The 21,825-nt window shown below is 47.9% G+C and overlaps 1 protein-coding gene across 1 annotated transcript in view; it reads right to left on the bottom strand.

Moving 5' to 3' along the window:
* The window catches only part of LOC147685096 (uncharacterized), a 1,199,247-nt gene that overhangs the window by 1,080,236 nt on the left and 97,186 nt on the right, over positions 1 to 21,825 (bottom strand). The gene's annotated exons all lie outside the window — the stretch shown is intronic.

Below are 21,825 nucleotides of genomic sequence, written 5' to 3'. Positions count from 1 at the left end.
TCTGGAGCAGCCTATTAAGCAGGAAATACAGATTGAAGGAAAGTTGCTCTTTCTGTATGGTCATCCCAGATTTTTCGCCTTTTGCTGGACCGTATATTTGTGCTGGCTCTAGAACTCTGCGCACTTTACCTCTGCTAATCGGTGATAAAGTGCCTGTGCTCCCCCTTTAACAGGGTGAAGTTGGCATAACCTTAATTGGCATATTTAACTTACCTATAAGCACCTAATACATGGTACAAAGTGTAAAAAGGACTGTACATTAAATAGCACTAGTGGAATGCAGCACCCATTATAGCCTGGCTTGAGCAGTTTTAACCTGGAAATGGGACCTGCCAAAATATCCCCTTTTGACAGGTCAATCCCTTACTTTTAAATAGGTATAGGTCACCTTTATATAGGCCTTACTGACCGTAAGAAATGGTCCATGGTATGTAAAAGTAGCACATGTATGAATTTAATGTTAAACATGTCCTTACAGTGAAAAAAACCACAAAAGGCTGGCTGGCTGTTCCAAAAGAAAAGATTGGTCCATTCCTGAAAGCCTAGAGGAAGTGATTGTTCCCAGGGCTCTTCGATTTTCTAACTTCCTTCTCTTTCGAGATTTTAATATCCACTTGGATCAAGTGGAAGCGAGGGATACCCAAGAGCTCTGTGACTCATTGAGTCTAGCCCAGCTCTCCCAGTGATTGGCTCATCGTCACACCGAGGGGTTCACATTTTAGATCCGGTCTGCTCTAATTTCCCGCTTAGGGCTAAAGAACCTTTGCAGGTATCTTGGTTGGACCATTTTTTTATTCAATTTTCATGGACCACCGAGATGACCAAACCAGTTAGCAGCCTCGACCAGAGCAGGCCATCTCATAGAATAGACCCTTCTGCCTTGAGTTCGGCCCTGCTCGGGGGAGGGTGACTTATTGTCCCCTCGCAAAATTGCTCTCCGAACGGCTCAGAAAGCCTACTATGCTGCTATCAGCATAGCCAAAAGCCACCATTATGCGGAGCATATTTTTCAGTCTAAAAACAACGTGAAAGAAGTTTTTTCGATTGTTCAGAGTTTTGTTTCCCCATGTGCTGAGCATATTACCCTTCCTACCTCTTACACATGGTGCGAAAAACCATCCAGGTTTTTTATTGATAAAATACTGATGATTCAGGCCAGCTTAAGGAATTTCAGGCCAGGTAGGAGTTACTTCTAAAATTATCTCTGGTCCCAGCGCATTCCGATCTAGTTCATCCCCCTCATTAGCGGAATTTTCTTTGATCACTCTCCAGGATTCATTGACCATTCTCAATTAGTTAAAATCAGGATCTCCGGCGGACCCCTGTCCGGCCAGACTGTTAGCTGCCGATGCGGAGGTAGTTTATCCTGAGGTCAACACCCTGATCAATATGTCTCTTCAGACCGCTACTGTACTCTTGTAATGGAAGCAGGCCAAACTTCTTCCTCAACTTAAAAAACTTTCCTTGGACATATCCTCTCCTGCTAGTTTTCGTCCTATCTCACTTCTGCCCGCCATCGCAAAGGTGTGTGAGAAAGCGGTGTTTAGACAGCTGTCTAATTTTGTTGAAACATCTGGCCTTCTACATCCAGCCTAATCAGGGTTTAGGGCTATGTATTGTACTGAGACGGCGTTGGTGGAGATTTCAGAAGCGATTAGAGAGTGTTTGGGCCCGGGTGGCAGAGCGGCCTGGATTTTATTGGACCATTCTGCCACATTCGATACAGTACCACCTTCTCAACTTCTCATCCGCCTCGCCTGCATTGGTATCTCGATGTCAAGCAAGGAATTGCCGAAGTAATTTCTAGAAGACCACTCACCGCAAGTATGGCTTCCTCCCTCCTCTTCGGCTCCTCAAAAAGTGTCTACAGGATTACCGCAGGGATCCCCTTTGAGCCCTCTGCTGTTCAATATTTATGTCACCCCAATGATCTATCTTGCAGAGGAGCTGGGAGCGAAGATCATCGCATTTGCGATGACACCCAGCTCCTCTTCACCTGTAGGGAGGCAGATACATCTCCTGTCCAGGACAAAGCCTGTCTTACAGCAGTTTTTGAATGGCTGGCTCTGGCCCAGCTGAAGTGTAATGAGAAGAAATCTGAGTTTCTTCTATATGGGTCTTTTCCTATGCAGTTTAGAGAAGCCCTTGGGCCGACTAATTACCCCCTACCCAGCTCTGTGGGTCAGCCAGTTAAAAACCTAGGTGTCTGGTTTGATGAAGACCTTAGGTTTACTACACAAATAAAGAAACTGGCTGGACAATGTTTTGGTACACTGAAGATGCTTAAGAAGTTTCTGCACCTGCTCCCCAGTGCAGCTAAGGAAATGGTCACGCGGGCACTGATTCTTTCACGTCTGGACTATGCTAATGCATTGTACATAGGTCTGCCAGGCTTGCAGCTGAGGAAGCTGCAAGTGATGCAAAATGCGGCAGCCAGTTTTGCTTAACATCCCTGGAAGAACTAGTGTGAAACAACATTTGCGTGACCTACACTGGCTTCCTGTGGCCCAACGGGTCCAATTTAAGGCTCTCACCCTGGCCCATGCAGCTCTTCATGGGTCGGGTCCTCCGTACCTGAGGAATCATTTCAGCCACAAAGACTGCTGCGTTCTGCCTCCCAGCAGCGGGCAGTGATCCATTGGTTCCGTCTGGTATGAGAGGGGGCCGTTCTCTCTCTTTCAAGGCAGCGCAAGCCTGGAACTCTCTTCCCTATACACTACGGGACACTACTAGCCCAAGGCTGTTAAAAAAATGCAAAAAATGTGGCAGTTTGCAGAATGTGCCGCTTTATCCAGCTCCTTCCCTCCATCATTTGGTTTTCTGCACCGGGATACTCCTGAGTAGCCCTGGGAGATATAAATGATATAAATAAATAAATAAAATAAATATCATAAATATTTAATAATCCTAGTTTTTGTTAGAAAACAGCTAGAAAAATTATTAAACAATTTTTAATAATGATTAAAAGTCCGATTCAATCTTGAAGTCAGATTGCAGATAAATATTAATTTAAAGGTACTTTTTAGAAAGTTACCTTTCCCTGCCTAAAGCCTCTGACGTCCTATTTGCTTTTGCTCTCCCACTTTTACCAGCCAGTAATTAGCATTTCAATAGGTGTGGCAGGGTGAAAAATGCTTCCCGGGAGCAACAATAGGCTGACCTGAATGGGTAGCGATGAGCCTCCTGAACCTGACAGAATATGCAGGAGGGTGCTTTGAGCATCCTTTTTGACATTACATATAACACTCTGGGCACTGAAAAGATAGGAAATAGGATGCTAAAAAATTCACTTGTATCTACTGTCTGATCACTGGAAACCCCTGCCTTTCTTCTACCAGACAAGCCTGGGTTTTTACATACAACACTAGAGGCACACTTGAAATGAATGGTAACATAATTCCAAAACAATTCTTCTTAATTCACTGTCGGGTTGCTGGAAACCCCGGTTTGTACTGCCAGATTTCTGTCTCTATGTTTATTGGGGTAAATTCCCCAAACTGAACTTTAATGTTAAATGTGGTTGGGCACTAGGATTACCCAAGTATACTCCTCACACAGACATTCAGCGCCCACGTTCAATCAATCAATCAATACATTTATAGGGCGCGCTACTCACCCGTGAGGGTCTGAAGGCGCTGAAGGGAGGGGGGGTGTCGCTACTGCTCGAATAGCCAGGTCTTGAGGTGTTTTCTGAAAGTGAGATGGTCCTGGGTCAGTCATAGGTGCGCGGGGAGAGAGTTTCATGTTTTGGCTGCCAGGTAGGAGAAGGATCTTCCTCCGGTGGTGGTTCTGCGAATTCGTGGGACGGTGGCGAGGGCAAGGTTGGCGGAGCGGAGCTGGCGGGTGGGGATGTAGAACGAGAGGCGGTTGTTGAGTTATTCGGGCCCTTGTCGTGTAGCGCTTTGTGTGCGTGGGTGAGGAGCCGGAACGTGATCCTCTTGCAGACGGGGAGCCAGTGCAGGTTTCTCAGGTAGGCGGATATGTGGCTGTGGCGAGGGATGTCGAGGATGAGTCGTGCGGAGGCGTTCTGTATGCGTTGAAGTCGTGTCTGAAGTTTGGCTGTTGTTCCTGCGTATAGGGCATTTCCGTAGTCCAGTCGGCTGGTGACGAGGACCTGGGTGATGGTTTCTCTGGTTTCGGTGGGGATCCATCAGAAGATTTTTCGGAGCATGCGCAGGATGTTGAAGCAAGATGACGTGACGGCGTTGACTTGCTTGGTCATCATGAGGGAGGAGTCCAGGATGAATCCCAGGTTGCGTGCGTGGTCCGTGGGTGTTGGCGCGGAGCCCAGTGCTGTGGGCCACCAGGAGTCATCCCAGGCGGATGGGGATTGTCCGAGGATGAGGACCTCCGCTTTGTCTGAGTTCAGCTTTAGGCGACTGAGCTTCATCCATTCTGCGACGTCTTTCATTCCTTCCTGAAGGTTGGTTTTGGCGGTGTCTGGGTCTTTGGTGAGGGCGAGTATCAGTTGGGTGTCGTCGGCTTATGAGATGATGTTGATGTTGTGTTTGCGTGCGATGGCGGCGAGGGGGCTCATGTAGATATTGAAGAGGGTAGGGCTGAGCGAGGAGCCCTGGGGTACTCCGCAGATGATCTCAGTGGCCGCTGAGTGGAAGGGAGGGAGGCGGACTCTCTGGGTTTTGTCGGACAGGAACGAGGTGATCCAGTCCAGTGCCTTTCCTTGGATCCCAGTGTTGAGGAGGCGGGTTGTTAGGGTGTGGTGGCATACGGTGTCAAAGGCTGCCGAGAGGTCTAGGAGGATGAGGGCGGTTGTTTCTCCGTTGTCCATCAGGGTCCTGATGTCGTTGGTGGCTGCGATGAGGGCGGTCTCGGTGCTGTGGTTGGCTCGAAATCCGGACTGGGACGGGTTGAGCAAGTTGTTTGCCTCGAGGAAAGCAGTCAGCTGTTTATGGACGGTCTTCTTGATGACTTTAGCCTGGAAGGGAAGGAGAGAGATGGGGCAGAAATTCTTGAGGTCTTTGGGGTCCGCTGTGGGTTTCTTCAGAAGGGCGTTTATTTCTGCGTGCTTCCAGCTCTCAGGGAAGGTGGCTGACGTGAGGGAGTTGTTTATGACGTTCCGGAGGTGGGGTGCGATGATGATGTCGGCTTTGTTGAAGATATGATGGGGGCAAGGGTCAGAGGGGGAGCCAGAGTGGATGGTGTTCATGACGTGGGTGGTGTCTTCCGTGCTGATGGGGGTCCAGGCGCTGAGGGTGGTGGTGGGGGTCGATGCTTTGGTGGCTGGAGGCGGAGTCTGGGGTCCGAAGCTGTCGTGTATATCTGCAATCTTGCGGTGGAAGAATGTGGCGAGGGAGTTGCAGAGGTCTTGCGATGGGGTGATGTTGTTGTTGCTGGTGCTGGGGTTGGAGAGCTCTTTGACGATGCTGAAGAGTTCCTTGGTGTTGTGGGTGTTTTTGTCTAGCCGCTCTTTGAACGATGCCCTTTTGGTGGTGCGGATCAGTCTGTGGTGTTCGCGAGTGGCGTTCTTGAGGGCTGTCAGGTTTTCTGTTGTCCGTTCGTGGCGCCAGGTTTTTTCGAGGGTTCGGCAGGATTTCTTTGAGGGCGTCTGTGAACCATGAGGTTTTCCTGTTGCCGGTCTTGCCTGGGGGTTCTTCAGTGGAGCGAGGTCGTTGGCGCAGTTGGTGAACCACTGTGCGAGGTTGTGGGCTGTGTTGTTGGTGTCAACGGTGTACGCTGGCGGGTTCTGGCTTAGTGATGAGAGGAGCTGGTCTGTGGTGATTTTGCTCCAGCTTCTACGGGGGATTTGTTGCGTGCGGTGGTGTGATGTATTCTTTTTGAGGCCGATGACTTTCACCATCTATAAAATGCCCAAAGTATGGATGGCCTTAGGCATTTTTACTTTATTAGTCACGGCTTGACCAGGAGTCATTCCTACGCACTACCTCATGCCAGGCATAATATAATTGTGGCATCTCCACACGCCCACTTCAGACCACTTGAGGACCTGAGGAAGATTGAAAGATGACTACGCTTGTTGTCTGTGAACAGGGAAGACCCTTGAAAGCAGTGGACCTCTGCTCTCTTGTATCCAGGACAAAGAAGTGGACTTCCAGGGTTACAAGGCTGACATCCTGTTAACGCTGAGCACCACAACAAGCTATAAGAGGATTTTTCAAGCAACTGCCCAGATGACCAGTGGCGACTGGACCCTGCTGTTCGGCTGGCCTCTGCCAAACATCTTACGAGTCTCCCCTAATGTCCGGGGGGCTTTAAAAGTGTACTCTAGAGTTTTCGACCTGAAAGGTGCGGGCCACGGAGCTGATGTCATCGGTGTTCCGCCGGCCTCTCCACCCGCCCGGATTCTGAAGTTATGGGCTAACGCGCCCTGGCCCGGGACCCAGCCTGCTCCGAGCCGCTCTGTGGACCTCTCGTCCCCACCTGCAGCAACCTTGGTGCCGCGACGGTGGAACTGGACGACGCATCTTTGCTGGGACGCGACCTGAGTGCTGCCTGCTGACGGGGACCGGAGTGCATTCCCCGGACTATGGATGACGGAGGGCAGAGGCGCCTGACCAGTGAGTTCTTTGTGCCTGGCCGCCATACTTGTTTTGTTCTACGGATCCCTCCGTACTGAGGCGGTGCACTCTGCCCGGTTTTGTACACCTCGCCACGTAATTGCCGGCTCTGGGCAGCTACCTGCATCGGACGGAATAAGACTGGCCAGGGGTTTTTCACTGCTGCCGGGTCGCGTCCCGCTACTTTTCCCTGTCCTCCCCCGGCGCTTCAGACCCGGGAGGGAGACAAGATGGCGATACCAGCGGCCGGCCACTGAAGGGCAGTCCGACGGAAAGACGGCCACTCCGGTGTGCATGTGATCGGAGCACATTCATCCCAAGGACCTGAGACGATGGGGACCCCACAGTCTGATGTGACGCTGACAGATGTGTTGGCAGCCCTGGATGAGCTGCGTTCGATGGTGCAGCACAGCTGTAGCGCGCTGGGGGCGAGACTAGACGCCTGTGCCCGGAATTCCACCCAGAAGCAGGAGGAGGGTTACCCACATCATTCCGGACGGGGGTTGCCGCAGCTTGCCGCCGCAACATTGTCTCGAGAAGCAGCTGAGGAGGAAACTGTAACCCTTGTTGTGGCGGGCGGAGATCTGTTGCCACTTCCTACTACAGTCTTTGATACGTGGTTTCCCTCCTGCCCCGCGCTCTCTTGTGTGCAGTCACTGGAGATGTCGGGGATTTGGCTGCCAGTGCTTTGTCCCCCTGTTTCGTTCCCAACATGTTTGCCTTGGACTCTGTTCGCTTCGCTTGGTGCATATCACGGCTGGACCATGCCAGGGGGAACTGATGCTGCGGCGGAATCCTCTATTGGGACCGGATGCCATTTGCTCCTAGTTTTTGCACCTTCCCTCTCCCCCGGGCGGCCATCTTCTCTTCTTCTCCTGCAATTCAAGGGATTGCCGAGCGGAGGGGGCGAGAGACAACGTCCCAGATCGGGCCAGGGATAGGTGACTTTCATTGTTTGACACCCGGGCGGGTGGGTGGAGGTAGGGTGGTTCTCGATTTTGGCCTGTTTTATCACGGACTGTGCAATGACTCTCCCCACATGATTGCTTGCTGTTGCTCTATCTGATGTTGCTGTTGGGGCGGGTATTGCTTAACGGGCCGGTGGAGCTCGCCTGTATGTTTAATTGACCCTCCTCCCGGATCTTCTCGATGGGGAGTCCAGGGACGGGTTTCTGTTCCTACTCCCCGAGTTATTGGATTATACCTTTTTCTTTTTCGCTTTCCCTATTGCTTTCTCTCCTTCTTCTCTTCTTTTCTCTTCACTCGCTATATTTCGGGTTTATGGGGCGACAGACACTCTGCTAGGGGGGGGGGCAGGCCATAGCCTCTGCATGTGTGTAGGGTGGGGGGTTACTTTTAGTTCGAGTTTTTATTTCTATGGTGCCTTTCTTTGTTCTTTTATGATTTTTCTCTTCCTTTTGGGCCTGTGCTAGGTGTACTGGGGGATGGGTGGTGGTGTATATGCAGATGGGTTGTTTAGGCAGCTTTCTGGTGATTGTCTATTTTGTGGCCATCCTCTGGTCGGGACTTACATGTTGTGAAGCGCTTCGCCAGGCACTGATGTTTCTTGTCAAGTCCCACCTACATGGTCCTTGCTTCTTTCTTTTCGTAGTCACTGTACGGAACACTTTGACCTGTTCTTACTATTTGCGCAAAAAAAATCTTACATTTAACCTACATTGCTCCTGTGCCTGGGAAGTATGGCGCCTTACATATTGTCATTTCATCGTAACTGTTGCTATGCCGCATTTCCCTGGCGCCGTATTGCGTGCACTAGTGCTACATGATGTGCTGTGGCCGGCCGGATGGTTGTAGGCCCGTATGTGTACTGTTTATTGAGCACAATAAAGGTTTTCAAAAATTTAAAAAAAAAAAAAAAAAAAGTGTACTCTAGTGGTGGAATGTGACTTAAAGGGCTACACATCTGGAGGTAAATCCTTTGACCAGGACAAACGGGGTTGGTGTATCCAACTTGCACACCATCGCAGTCAGCGCCAACCTGCACCTAGGTCCGGGTCTACCACGACCATACACTAGCTGTGGCACTTTAATTGGGTTTTTATCATTTTGTTTATGAAATGTTACACTATTTTGTTCATTTATTTCCGTATTTTTATTGTTATGTACAACAACGTTATTACGTTATTACGTTATTGGTGGTGGTGGTGGTGGAGGTATTTCTGTTGGTGGTGGTATTGGTGGATACTCTTTTGGTACTGCATAAATACTTTACACATTTTTAAGCCTGTCTGCTCTGTGCTATAGCTACTAGAGGGCTGAGCTCAGCTTAGTTTAGCAACTTAGAGGATTCACTGACAAGGGTTGTCGTCATTACTTTAGGTGGGTAGTCACTTACTCTGAATAAAAAAACCAATGTCTTTCATAGATAACCTAGAATACATAGAACAAGCATTTGCAATGCAATAAGTCTCAAATTTACTTGAGTTTGAGCTACTGGCATTGTAAATGACAATGCCTTTTACTTAAGTGGTGGTTTTTAAACATAAATAAAATGCATTGTCATTTACAATATTAACAGCTTAACCTGTCGCAAATGCGAGACCTATTGCATTGCAATAAAGGGTCTTCTCGACCGCCTGTTAGATTGTAAATATCAGAGGAAGAGACCGGCCTGCGACGTCTTCAAAGTAGTGGTAAATAGTGCAGTGAAGAAGATGTGTAAGTGTTGTAAATTATACAGACATAAAGTGTAAAGTGAGAGTTACATATGATCCAAGCTATAAACACTAACAAAGGGCTCCAACACCTTTCGCTCTGTGATTACACGGTTGCAGCTCAGGAGGAAGAGCCTGGGCGGGGGGTGGGGGGTATTTCCTGCTCTCTCTGTGATTTGAGTGTGCAGTGTAGCATTGCCTAATGTTATTGCTACATTTGGCCTAATAAAAAACACTCCAGCTGTAGTAGGTCTCTGACTTAAGCCCTTGAAGCAGGGTGGGCTATGCTTTATGGCAGGCATGGAGGGAGGGAGGGATTGTCTCGTCTGCAGCTCCGGCCTCGTACAGTGCCCCTGCTATTACTAGTGAGCGAGTGGCGCTGAGGTGGTGGTATTGGTATTGGTGTTGGTGGTGCTGGTATTGGTGGTAGTATTGGCGGTGGTGGTGGTGACATTGGTGGTATTAGTGGCGGTATTGGTATTGGTAGTGGTATTGGTGGTGGTAGTACTGGTATTGGCGGTATTGGTGGTGGTGGTATTGGTATTGGTATTAGTGGAGGTGTTGGTGGTATTGGTGGTGGTGGGTTTGGTGGTAGTGGTGGTATTGGTGGTGGTGGGGATGGTATTGGTATTGGCGGTGGTATTGGTGGGGGTATTGGTGTTGGTTGTGTTATTGGTGGTGGTGACATTGGCGGTGGTGGTATTGGTGGTAGCGGTATTGGTGGTGGTGGTGGTATTGATGGTGGTGGTGGTGGTATTGGTGGTAGCGGTATTGGTGGTGGTAGTATTGGTGGTACTGGTATTGGTGGTGGTAGTGGTGTTATTGGTGGAGGTGTTGGTGGTATTGGTGGTAGTGGTATTGGTGGTAGTGGTATTGGTTGTAGTGGTATTGGTGGTGGTGGTGGTATTGGTGGTGGTACTGGTGGTATAGGTGGCAGTGGTGGTGGTGGTGGTGGTGGTGGTGGTATTGGTGGTGGTGGTATTGGTGGTAGTGGTAGTGGTGGTGGTGGGGATGGTATTGGCGGTGGTATTGGTGGGGGTATTGGTGTTGGTTGTGTTATTGGTGGTGGTGACATTGGCGGTGGTGGTATTGGTGGTAGCGGTATTGGTGGTGGTGGTATTGATGGTGGTGGTGGTGGTATTGGTGGTAGCGGTATTGGTGGTGGTAGTATTGGTGGTACTGGTATTGGTGGTGGTAGTGGTGTTATTGGTGGAGGTGTTGGTGGTAGTGGTATTGGTGGTAGTGGTATTGGTTGTAGTGGTATTGGTGGTGGTGGTATTGGTGGTGGTACTGGTGGTATAGGTGGCAGTGGTGGTGGTGGTGGTGGTATTGGTGGTAGTGGTATTGGTGGTGGTGGTGGTGGTATTGGCGGTGGTATTGGTGGTGTTTGTGGTATTGGTGGTGTTTGTGGTATTGGTGGTGGTATTGGTGGTTGTGGTATTGGTGGTGTTGTTGGTGGAGTTGGTAATGGTGGTGGTATTGGTGGCGGTGGTTTTGAGTGGTGGTGGTATTGAGTGGTGGTAGTATTGAGGTGGTGGTGGTACTGTTGGTGGTACTGTTGGTGGTAGTGGTACTCGTTGCGGTATTGGTGGAAGTTGTGGTGGTGGTATTGGTGGTAGCATTGGTGGTGGTATTGATAGTGGTGGTGGTATTGGTGCTGTTGGTATTGGTATCAGCTGTTGTTATTGGTATCAGCTGTGGTATTGGTGGTATTGAATTGCTGGTGGTGGTGGTACTCATTGCGGTATTGGTGGTAGTGGAAGTGGTGGTGGTGGTATTGGTGGTGGTGGTATCGGTGGTGGTGGTATTGATGGTGGTGGTGGTATTGGTGCTGTTGGTATTGGTATCAGCTGTGGTATTGGTGGTACTGAATTGCTGGTAGTGGTGTTATTGGTGGTGATGGTATTGGTGGTGGCATTGGTGGTGGTGGCATTGGTGGTGGTGGTGGTATTGGTGGTGTTATTATTGGTGGTTGTGGAGGTAGTGGTATTGGTGGTGGTGGCATTGGTGGTGGTATTGATGGTGGTGGTATTGGTATTGGTGGTGGTATTGGTATTGGTGATGGTATTGGTGGTAAGGGTGATGGTGGTGGTATTGGTGGTGGTATTAGTATTGGTGGTACTGTTGGTGGTGGTATTGGTGGTGTTGGTATTGGTGATGGTATTGGTGGTAGCAATGGTGGTGGTGGTATTGGTTGCGTTATTATTGGTGTTGGTGGTATTAGTGGTGATGGTATTGGTGGTGGTTGTGGTGGTATTCGTTGTGGTATTGGTGGTGGTGGTAGTGGTGGTGGTGGTGGTGGTTGTGGTGGTATTCGTTGTGGTATTGGTGGTGGTGGTAGTGGTGGTGGTGGTATTGATGGTGATGGTATTGATGGTGGTGGTATTGGCCATGGTATTGAATTGGTGGTGGTGGTGGTACTGGTGGTGTTATTGGTGGTGGTGGAGGTATTGATGGTGGTGGTGGTATTGGTGGTGGTATTGGGAGTGGTGGTATTGGTGGTGTTGATGGTGGTGGTGGTATTGATGGTGGTGGTGGTAGTATTGGTGGCGGTGGTGGTAGTATTGGTGGTGGTGATGGTATTGGTGGTGGTGGTGGTATTGGTGGTGGTGTTGTTAATAAGACAGGCTTTTGAAAACAACCCGTAAGGCGGCTTAGTGCTGATGACATGTAACACAGATGTGCTGTTGTCAGCTTTAGCCCATTAGCACAGGATTATATTACAGGGGCGGCAGTGCTGCTTAAAAAAAACACAAGAAGTTTCAGCTGAAGCAGTGCATGTCCGGCCTGCAGTAAGAGAAACTCAATAAAGTAATAGTGCTTACAGACTAAATAACAGGTCCAGTGTAACGAATGCCTCAGAGATCAGAGAGGAAATAAAACATTGGCCTTGAGGTATGGTAAGGACTACCATGGTTATAGATTGCTGACAGGGCCACCCGACAATGGGCCATAAGAATCTTCAGTAAAAAGTGCATGTAGCTCTAAGGCTTACTTACATTGCAGTAGTGTCTACTCTAAAGTTCTGTGACCAATCTGCAAGTCTCACTTTTTATCTGAATATGGACTTTAACTAATTTGATTAAATGAGTATCACTGGATTCAGTGTTCTACTACTCCACGGGCCAAAAGAAAACTTGCTAAATGGTTGCATTTATTTTACTGAACCATCCCTACCTCACACTCCCAACATATATATTTATCAGCAAGGACCACCTTCATTCATCATGATAACGGACTGACCAATTTAATCGTACAAAAAAATAAAGCTTCCCCTCTCCTGATTCATGGCCCCTCCTCACACTTAACAATGGTAATAAATAGCATATTACATTCAATGCATCTGAATGTGTGTGTGTGTGTTTGTGTGGGTATGTGTGAGAGAGAGAGAGAGACAGCGCAAAAGTCGAATTCCAGTTTACTTTCACAGTACAACAAAACTGACTTGATCATTTGTATTTCTAGATCACATGAAAAAACATATTTAATGTCAATCAGATTACTCATGATGTAGGGCCACAGCAGCGCTAACATCCTTTGCCCAAAAACTCGGGAAGAGATCGCCCGAGGAAATGTTAAAAATATTTCAGGCAAAATGTACTAGTGTTGCAAGCTATGGCGCGGGTGTGTGGGGATACTCAAACGTAGATGAAATCCAGAAAGTCGAGAACTCCTTTCTCTGCTATTGACCTTCAGTCCCCAGAAGCACAACCACATACGGATGTCATCTAGAACTAGGCATTGACTATATCTGGGACCTGATAAAGATTCAGCCTATAATGATGTGGAGGCGCATCTGGACAAACGATCATTGCCATTTAACCAGAGCCCTCATAAAGGACTGTATGTCACTAGACAAATCCTATAAAATAAGGTGGCTAGATTATGTAAAATCGTTCTTTGGCGATCTGGGTTCTCCAGGTTGCTATACGGAGCCGACAACGATCTCCAAAATTTCGAAGAAAGATCTTAAAAACTCATGTTTGTTACACTTGAGAGACCTTAGATTGGCCAAAGAAGTTGGAAAAAATCTGCATTACATTAACTGCATAGCCAAACGACCTTTGCCTAGAGCCGTATTTAAAATCAGATCCAAGTCATTTTGAGAAATTTCTATTGACTAGATTTAGACTGAGTAGTTTTTTTAGGCTTGTTTCATTTCCCACCCAAAACGATTGGTCGACAAGCCTTTCACTTTGCCCCTGTGACTGTGTTTCTAACCAAAGTAATATCCACACAGTACTGTTTTGTAAATGTTTTGTAGCACCCCGTACTCGCTGGATAGTTCCAGTATTAAAGATCATGGGATTCCGAAGATGTCGTCCAGCGCTATTGGCACTGCCATTGTTGGAAAATGAACTATACGTAAAATCGATTGCCTATTTTTTAAAATTCTGTATTAACCATCGCTCTAATCTTAATAGTGTGTAATCATTGTACCTCTAGCAATCCATTCAGTGTACATAAGAATTTTTTTTTAAAATGTATTCCATTGTAACTGAAACTGTTTTTAAAAATGTTCTTTTATAGCTTTCTTCGAAAACCGAATAAAGATAATATTGATTGATTGATACTCATGATGTAAATCAACAGTTTATACAAACTGTGACCTAAGCTGTAAAATATCTAATTTGAAATGCTTCACACGTGTTCATTGTATTGTTTAGTGGAAATATTGTGGTCAAACACCATTTAACAACATGTAATGTGATTTAACACCCCACAACACTTACACACGTGCTTACTTAAAACTTCACATAGTGATACATTAGGCACTTCTAATATCTTAACATCACTGCACCGTTGTCTCAGTGATATGATTTTAATTGTAGCTATGTATTAAATGTTCCATGTTCACCCTTAAGCTGGAGCCTGAAATCATTTGAAGCCTAGCAACCTTAGCAGGCCAACAACTGTAATTGGCAACCTCTACTACACCTCAGTTGCGGGTACTGGACCTCTTAGACAATCCATGCAAGTCATATTTATTTTAATTATATAATTACAGCGATTCACTGTAACATTTCATGCCTGCCACTAGTTCTACAACTAGAAATCCCCTCTGAATTGATTTTTCCTGGTCAAACATTTCACCTTCTGGCTTTAGTCCTTTAATTCTCAATCTAACACAGGAGTGCACTTCTAAAGGCCCCAGAACCTTGAGGGAGGCACTTAAGACACTTAGGAGGCCTAGTTTTCACTGGTTAGCTGGGCAGTTGTAGGAAAAGGTGTCTGGTAACTTGTTGTTTCCCTTTCACCCCTTATGACCTTTGGAGCCTGCTTCTTTGTCAAGACGAAGAGCAGGTCCAGTCTTCAGAGCTTTACTAAGGTCAAAGACAGCAGAACCAGTCCTTTTTCTGTTCTTCCACAGATCCAGAAAGTGTTCTGAAGTGGGTGCCTAAGATGCCACATTTACGCCTGGCACAAGCTAGTAGGTGGAATGACCACTGAAGGTTTCTGGTACTAACCCTACCCACTGTGGGCATTTTGAAGATGGCCAGAGTCTTTGGCCGCACTAAACTCGAGCTCTGAGGACTTGGTGTGAGTAGGGAGTGTACTATGGTAAACTTAGAGTCCTGTCACGTCTAGCACTTAAATCGATTTTTAGGCAGACTATACCCCCAACAAACTCAGAGACAGAAGTCTGGTAGAACAAAGATGAACTTTCAGCAACCAGACAGTGGATACACACAAATTATTTTGCCATTCTGTTTCTCTCCTTTGAAGTGTGCCCCAAATATTATATGTAAACCCAACAGACCTGTTGATGTTTCTGAGATCCAAGATAGGATGCAGGCCCTTGTCCTTCTTGGGCACCAGAAAGTAGTGGGAATAACAACCACGTCCTACTTCTGGGGCAGGAACTTGCTCGATGGCTCCCTTGGCCAAGAGAGCCATAACTTCCTGGTGGAGAAGGGCTAAGTGATCGCCCGACAAGCAATGAAATTGAGGTGGCATGGATGGAGGGGTAGTCTCGAAGGGGAGGGAGTAGCACCTTCGTACTATCTGCAATACCCACCTGTCCGATGTGATGCTGAGCCAGTGGGGGAGGTGATGGCGAATCCTGCAGCCAACTGGCAAATGGTAGCCCTGAAAGGTCAGACTAGGACGGCTTGGGGGCTGCTGCAGAGGGGGCACTGGTGAACAGGCCCTCCCGATGGCCCTAAGACCCACAACAGTGGTTCCCATGCCAGTGATGCAGAGGCTGGACAGCTTGCGCAGGCCTGTTGCTCTGGGTGGAACGTGGCGGGCACCCCTTCTGTAGCCATGAAAGGGACGAAAAGAAGAGTGTGCAGGGCGAGAGGTGGGAGCGAGGCCCAAGGACCTAGCCGTAGCCCTGGAGTCCTTAAAGCGCTTGCGCACGTTTTCTGTTTTGCCGCCAAACAAGCGACGGCCATCAAAGAGCATGTCCAAAACTGTAGCTTGCCCGAAAAGCCAGTGGACCTCAGCCAAGCGTAGCGTCTTAGGGCTACAGGCATAGCGTCGTAGGGCTACAGACATTGAAATCGTCCTGCCCAGAGGGTCAGCGGTGTCCATCCAACATCTTATGGGGAACTTCGCTGTGTCTCTCCCTTCAGCAACTGCACGAGAGAGCACGGCCCGGGTCTCCTCCGGGCACTGTGGCAGCACCTGCGCGACCATGTCTCACACTGAGTGGGAGTAAGGGCCCAAAAGACATGTGCCGTGTTCATCGACCGCACTCCTAAGCTGCAAGAAGAAAACATCTTCTTCCCAAGGTGGTCCAGCTTCTTGAATTACCTATCAGGTGGTGCGGTAGGGAATGCGCCCATGGAAGTCGAGGCCTGGACCACCAGGCTCTCAGGGGTGGGGTATTGGGAAAGGAAAATGGTGTCACACTGGGCCGGGGGGTGGCGTCGGGAATTCATCCTATCTACAGGAGCCCCTGTGTTGCGCTTGGACCAAGTGCCCAAAAGGATATCCGTGAGGGCCTAATTGAACAGCAGCACGGGCTCCGTAGAGGCCGCTGCCGGTTGAAGCACCACGGTCAGGAGGTTAGACATGACTGCCACAGTAGGAAGCTCAAGGTTTAATGCCTCAGCCGACCTACGCAACATCACTGCGTATGATGCACCCTCCACCATAGCCACAGTAGGGGGAGATAGCATGCCAAGGTCTGGGGAGGTGTCCAGACCATTGGCCTCACCCAACTCCTCTCTCCAGTCCAGTTCTTCTAACTGGTCTGCCAGAGGGTCCACAGACCCCTCTCAGTCCTCCTACCCCTCCTCTGGTAGCCACTCAGGGTGATGGGGAACACCAGGGGAGAACAGGGGTAAAAAATTACTGGTCGGCACCGGTCCTGACATCGGGCGACGTTGGTCCAGCTCAGTGTCCACATCGAGGGGGAGGCCATGGTCGACGCCGGTTAGGGACACAACCGGCGTTGAAGGGGGCGGAGGTGTCGCCAATGGATTCGGCGCTAGAGGAGGTGTCACAAGGTCGACCGGCGCCGATCTGGATCCAGGCCTGAATCCCTGGGGGCCCTGCGGCGCCAGAGCCGAAGCCACCGGTATCGACGGCCTAGAGCTCCCAGCCGAGTCTGTGGTGCCCAAAGGCGTTCCGGCGGAGTCGGGTTGCCCAAAGATAGAATGAAGGGCTTCGTAAAAACTACAAAGTTGGCCAGATGTCACCCTGGCTCCTGGAAGGGAGGGGAGCTCGGAGTCGACTAAACAGACTCCTCGGATGGAGTCGGACTACCATCCGCATCCAGCGTCATGTCAGACGATGGACGGGGAGAACGCAAGGAGCGACAATGCTTCTTCACCGTCTTTTTGTGCTTCGACTTACACGAAGACAAACACTTTGACGAGGAGTGGTGGTGATGGCTCCGCGACTGGTCACACGACCTCCCTCTCGACCGGGACCTCGAGCGGCGCAGGATCCGACTGCCGGGCCGCCAGAAGCTTTCAGGACCGCTCCTGCAAAGACTTCAGTTCATGGCCCGGCAGTCGGAGCACGACTTATGGTAGCGCTCCATGCACACGAGATGGGGGTCCGTCACCGACCTCAGCTTGTGGCAGGAGCCACAAGGCTTTAAGCCAGTCTGCCAAGATGACATCCCTGTGCACCAGGAGTCGTGACAACTCGAAAAGAAGTCGACAAAAAAGAGAATCAAAAAGTGACTAGAGGTACCGCTCTCTCCGTATCTACGCTCGCTGGCGCAGAAAAAGAAATAACTGACGTCAGTGCGCAGGGGCACCGTCTAAGTAGAGACCACAACGTTATTCGGGCAATCACAACGCCAACAACAAATGCAGAGTTAACTGATGCAACCTACCAACGCGCAGGGGTACTGCTGAAGAAAAATTCTCCGGATCCAATCTGACGCCTGGAGGTAATTCTAAGGTGAGGAATCCATAACTAATAGTCTCTTTCTTATTAGTTATTACAATGCTATTACGGTATGGCCAGATGGCAAGTAGCTTTCCGTATATAGCAATAAAATTGAGCCAATGTTGGTGGTACTTGTGGTGTTCTTAATAAACTGTACCAGATCCAAATATTAAATCATTTAAAAATAACATCTACTAAACGGTTACACAGGGGGCGAAGTTGGCTGGGAGCTAAAATGGTCACAATTTCCCAAGCTGCTGCCTGGACTCTATTTTTCTGTCCAACCTACCTGACTTGGGAGCATTTCTGCCAGTGCTGCAGTTTGAGTTAAAACACGCTTTGTTAACAATGGAGTTTGGCCATAGCAAATGAGGCACCCTAGTGCATGCTGCAATCCTCCCCAGGTAACCAGCTGAGGTTTAGGTGCTAGTTAACATTTTGAGCCGGTGGTGCAGTCTGATCTGAGCCCACTGCCCAAGAGAGAGCTGAGGAGAAGCTCTGGGGCATCGGTGAGTCTTTGGTTGGGAGCAGTATGTGGCACAGCACTTAAACTAAGACATGGCAACATAACTTAGACCCCCACCAAGATTGGGTTCCCAGGGGTAGAGGTCTCGTCTCGCTCTTGACGTCAACATGCAAGCAACATCTGGTCCTGGATTTCGGCCTTTTGCTGCACCGCTTGCCTTGCCATATGAGCAGTCTACCAGTAAGACCTTTACTGTCTGCATTTCTCATCAAATTTAGGTGAGGAAGAATCTCATTGGACTCTGATACTGGGCCAAGGAAGGGCATGAAGATTTCTTTGAATCCCCCAATAAGATACATGAACAACAAGCAAAGAGGATTTGTTCCTGTATTCAGTAAAGGAAATTAACATGCCTTGTGGTGGAGATGGTGGTGAGGAGGGGGGAGGAGAGAAAGAGGACCCTGTTGCAGTCCACCTATAACACTGAATCCAAAAATGCCTATAGAACAGCATTAAAGCACTTCCACAGTTCAAAGCACAGATCGATTAGGGATTTCACCGCAGCTCAAATTAAATCGGCAAATAACTCCGCAAAATAATTTTTTAAGATTGTTCAAGATTTTATGAAACCTGACTCTATGCACAGCAAAATAGTACCCTCTACCTCACTTTGCGAAGGTCTCTCTGTCTTCTTTCAAGACAAAATATAAACCATTTACTCCTCATTTCCCACAAGGGAAGTCACTGCCCCCCCCTCCCCCCTCCTTTTTCACACCTGGTCTGAATTCATTCCTTTCAGCCTGGAGGCCTCTTTTAGCCAGCTGGTAAAAACGTAATCGGGATCTCCACTAGATCCCTGTCCAGTTAGGTTTTTAAAACTTCTGGCCCCAGCATTAAATACCCACCTTAACCTTCTTTGGAATTCTTCTCTGAATACCGGTATTTACCCTTCAGTCTGGAAAACTGCACTGGTTCAACCTATTCTTAAAAAAGAAGATGCTGATCCGGTTGATTTGAAAAACTTCAGGCTCATCTCCCTCTTGCCAGCACCGGACAAAATCCTGGAACAGGAAGCTTAAAAACAGCTGTCTGCATACCTAGAAGCCAACAAACTTCTCCATGATTGTCAGTCTGACTTTAGGTCAGGATACAGTACTGAGATGGCACTGTTGGAGGTTGCTGAGAATGTCCGAGTGACCCTGGACAATGGCCAATGTGCTATGATCGTGCTGCTTGATCTGTCTGCAGCATTCGATACGGTGTCCCATGCGATTCTGCTTGACAGATTAAGACAACTGGAAGTGACAGGAACCACTCCATCCTGGTTTGGCTCCTTTTTGGAAGACCGGCCCCAGAAAATACTGCTGCACCCCCACCTTGCATCTTCACGCCCTATAGTCTGTGGAGTCCCACAGGGCTCAGCCTTGAGCCCAAGACTTTTTAATGACTACCTCTCCCCACTAGCCCCCCTCATTGAACAACATGGGATAAATGTAATCGCGTATGCTGACATACACAGCTTGTGTTCTCGTTCAGAAATATATCCAAAGTAGCCTTTTCCAACTTCAGACATTGTCTGGTTGATATCTCTACGTGGATGACAAAGAACTGCCTGAGATTGAACCCAGATAAAACGGAGGTTTTATTTTTTAATCAGCCATCCCCCCCCACTCGAACTAATGGTGGCTTCCTGAGCTCAATCCCCCACCTCACCCTGTGTCCTCATCAAGAAATCTGGGGATCAAGTTTAATTCTGCTCTCTCTTGTAAGGTTCAGATCAGCCATGTCTCTTCTCTATGCTTCTGGAAAATGAAGTCCCTACGGAGATTTCTCCACCTTCTTCCCATGGACTGCAGAAAGACAGTAGTCCAGCCACTCATTACGTCCCAAGTGGACTATGACAATAGTCTGTACCTGGTTTTGCCTGACTATATGATAAGGAAATTACAGACTATACAAAATGCGGCCGCCAGGCTCATCAGAAAACTCCCAATTCGACATCATATATCCCCCCATTTACGGAGCCTACATTGGCTGCCAGTAAAAAGGAGGGTGGAATTCAAAGCGCTTACTCTCGCCTACAGGGCAATCAAGGAAACTGGCCCCCACTACCTGAGAAAAAGACTTCGAAAATGCCAACAGACAAGGACTCTGAGATCTAATCACCAAGTACTTCTGGTCACCCCTCACTTTAAAAAAGCTAGATTAGGTGGTCGATCTTTTATGGTTAGAACGGCCCACCTTTGGAACTCCCTTCCTGAGTTCCTAAGGAAGGCCAATTCGGACACTGCCTTCCGCAAACTCCTACAAACCTGTTTTTTAGCCTCCCTTAGCCTTGAAACATCTGGCAGTCTGCTTCATCTTCCTGTACTCCGCATTTTAGCGCCGGGACACCTCCGTTGGAGGTAGCTGTGCACTTTATAAACTCAATAAATAAATAAATAAATCAGTGTCTTAAATAACAGTCTGAGGAAAAAGACAGCCACAATTAAAACAGTGCTAAAAGACATGAAGATGAAATATGAAGAGCTGTCCTTGCAGTGTGGAACAAAAATTTAGGAGTACTAAAACAATGTTACACGTTTTGGAGGATCAGAGATGAAAACAAACTTTCTGGAGTCAAAATTATAGGAGTAAAGTGCCAATGCAGCCATGGTGAACCCCGAGGGAAGGAATGAAACACTAGACAATCTGTGCAGAGGCATATCTATTTTAATACTGGATGTTTCTGTGGAAGCTAATGCAGAGGCTCTGCTGAGATTTTATCTGACCTATTGGATATGGCAGAGGATGAGGGCTGAGATGTGTATTTGAGGCTTCCAGACTGTCACTAAAGTTGAAACAACCCACAGGAAATACTAGTGTCATGATAATGGTGGGAGTAAATAATATAAGGTGAGAGACCCCATTCTGAGGGGAGCAGTGCGGAAAAAGATTATGAAATGGGGAAAGTCATGGGTGTTATTATTTCTTAATCTGAGTCCACAATCACTGGCCAGAAAAAGGGCGTTGATAAATAAATATTAGACAAGAGCTGACCACTGACCAAGAAATCACTGCATCAGATGGGTTTCCATCATAGTTATGAGTTGAGTATCAGGGGAACTTTTCTTATTCTCACATGTGGGCTCGATAGGATCATTAGTGGACACCTTGGGCATGAATTTGAGATTACGACTACTTGAGGGGTGGCAAAGAGGATAGTGGCACAGTGCATCTCCAAGAAAGGGAATCCAACCCTTGGTGTAACAAATTGGTGGGTCTTCTCCCCGAGGGATGGGAAGTGATGGCAGGAATGTCTTTCTTAAATATATATAAGAATGTTACTATCTTATATCTCCTGTGCCCTTTTTTAAGATTGTTGTGTCAAAATAATCTGAATTTCTATGCAGATTAACTAATCGAGTCACTTAAAAGCCTTGACAAAGTGGCAATTTGAGCTGCAAAACATGTTGTCTGATTTCAATGTGTTTGACAAATATACAGAGGTTCAATATGTTTAATGTCGCTGTAAAATTTTACAAAGGCTCAATCATGATTCATAAAGAAACATGGATATTTTTCACAGTCTATTTGAAAATGGGTGGTGCCTTACGTTCCAAAAAGGATTCTAAGAACTGCAGTGAAAGGACACATGGAATTTCAACATATTAAAACTATATGACAGGAGGAAGATCTTTTTCAGTTAATAGTGAAATGTTTTACAAATTAACTAATACGAGGAAAAAGAATCATGGGCTTCAGAACAAAATCTATCAACTGCTTTTTAATTATTGCGACAGAGAGTGGATTTTGA

This window comes from Lissotriton vulgaris, chromosome 10 (genome assembly GCF_964263255.1).
Source record: "Lissotriton vulgaris chromosome 10, aLisVul1.2, whole genome shotgun sequence".
NCBI classification, from domain to species: domain Eukaryota; kingdom Metazoa; phylum Chordata; class Amphibia; order Caudata; family Salamandridae; genus Lissotriton; species Lissotriton vulgaris.
Note: the sequence above shows the minus strand (reverse complement) of the source record. Positions and strands in the feature narration are given on the sequence as shown.